General features: G+C 49.0%; 1 pseudogene across 1 annotated transcript; it reads right to left on the bottom strand.

Annotated features, from left to right (window-relative positions):
- Positions 1–689: 689 nt before the first annotated feature.
- LOC307112158 (small ubiquitin-related modifier 1-like) lies at positions 690–989 on the bottom strand (annotated as a pseudogene). Its single transcript has one exon. The product of its transcript is annotated as a small ubiquitin-related modifier 1-like (transcript).
- Between the last annotated feature and the right edge of the window lie 869 nt (positions 990–1,858).

The raw sequence follows: 1,858 nt of genomic DNA, 5'->3' as shown, positions 1-1,858 counted from the left end.
GTGGCTTTGTAGTATAGCTTGATATCTGGTATTGTGATCCCTCCAACTTTTTTTTTTTTGCATGAATAACTTTATTAACTGCTAATGAAAATTAAAACTCTTCTGGGATCTTCTGACAAGATTTTTCTTTACTCTTAAAATGCTTTCTCTGCGGTGAAGCCATCTTTGGCGTTAGTCTTTACTCTCACCTCATCTGTCATCTTGACTCCAACCGGATATTCCTCTTCTTTTGGTCCAGACCTTCGGATTGTAAAAGTAGCTTCAAGCTGAGAAAAGGTCATTTTCCCACAGTGCAGTTCTCTGAGAACTCCCACCTCCCACCAAAGGTCCTCGTCCAGGAGTGAAGCAACCACACGCCAGGCCTCCAGGGCCAATTAGAAGTCATTGTGAACACTTCGTTGGCGACCTTATCACAAGCCTGAAAATGCCCCGTCCTGAAAGGGGGGCCTCCCTGTGCACACACGTGATAGTTCAAAAGGAGAGGGCGATCTGGAGGAGGCAGAGGCTTGATCACCAAAATCAGCACAATGAAAACCAGCAATAATGAGTAATGGGCACTGGAATTCAAATTACCAGAAGTTGTAAAGAGATGGGAGGGTCAGTTTCCAATTCCATTTTAACACCACATTACAAAAGAACTATTTTAAAAAATAAAAAAGGATCGAGGGAAAATAAAATAAAATAATTATCTAAACCGTGGAATGACCCCATTTGTTCCTGATAAACGTCACTCACATCGTCTTCCTCCATTCCCAGTTCTCCTGGAGGGTGGTGATCAGCAATTCTCTGACCCTCCAAGAGAAACCTGAGCGAGTTCCTTGGAGCTCCCCGGCTTAGCGAGATTCTTTGAGTTTCTTGAGAGGTGTTGTCATTTTCACTTGGAAGCGAATCTCACTGCTGTCCTGTCCAATGACTTCGAGTTTAATGTATTCTCCTTCCTTCTTGTCCCCCAAGTCCTCAGGTGAAGGTTTTGCCTCCTGGTCAGACATGATGACGGCGCTTCCCCTGGGGTCTCGGCACCGCAGCGGCCTCAGGTAGGCAGGACCTCGCTCTGGGGTTTACAAATCCGTCCCTCTTCCCCACAGCACGACACTGCGGCCGACCCCTCCAACTTTGCTCTTCTTTTGCAGGATTGCTGCGGCTATTCGGGGTCTTTTTATTCCAGATGAACTTTTGGAGAGTTTGTTCTAGGTCTTTGAAGTATGCCGTTAGTATTTTGATGGGGATTGCATTGAATCTATAGATTGCTTTGGGTAGTATGGACATTTTAATGATGTTGATTCTTCCAATCCATGAACACGGTATGTCCTTCCATTGATATTAAACTTTTTAAATTAAAGAGCATCTATGGTGGGTAGGCCTGTCCCAGGCCAGTATCTGCCTTGACAAAGGCCCACTTCAAGCCTCACTGAGCCTGTTGTCTTTTTGCACCTAAGATAACACCTGTGAAATGCCAGGGTGACTTGTCACTTCCCTTTTTTCAGGACCCTCCTTGGTCCTGGCTGCGGGTCACAAGATGGGCAGCCATGGGCAGAGGACAAGTCTTTCTCTGGCCTCTCCCGGCCTCAACCAGGGACAGGGACCTCTGAAGGCCTGGGAAGCAGCAATAAGTAAGGTGAGGCGGATGGCTGTAGCTAACATCACAGAATGATCACATGGCCCAGGTGCCTCTCCCCTGGGTGAGTTACAGCTCCCTGCGGCCCGAGGCTGCGGATCATGGGGAGGGGGTGCCGTGGCCCCAGATCAGCAGGGCCGGCGTGGAAGTGCCCTCAGACCCCAGCCCTGAGGACCTGCTGACCCTCCTGCTCGGCTCACCCCTTCTTCTGCACCCCAGCCCCACCCACGTCCTCCCTGGGGC

The sequence above is a fragment of the Cnephaeus nilssonii genome (genome assembly GCF_951640355.1).
Source record: "Cnephaeus nilssonii genome assembly, chromosome: 15".
NCBI classification, from domain to species: Eukaryota; Metazoa; Chordata; class Mammalia; order Chiroptera; family Vespertilionidae; genus Cnephaeus; species Cnephaeus nilssonii.
The sequence above is the reverse complement of the archived record's forward strand: the minus strand, read 5'-3'. Positions and strand labels throughout refer to the sequence as shown.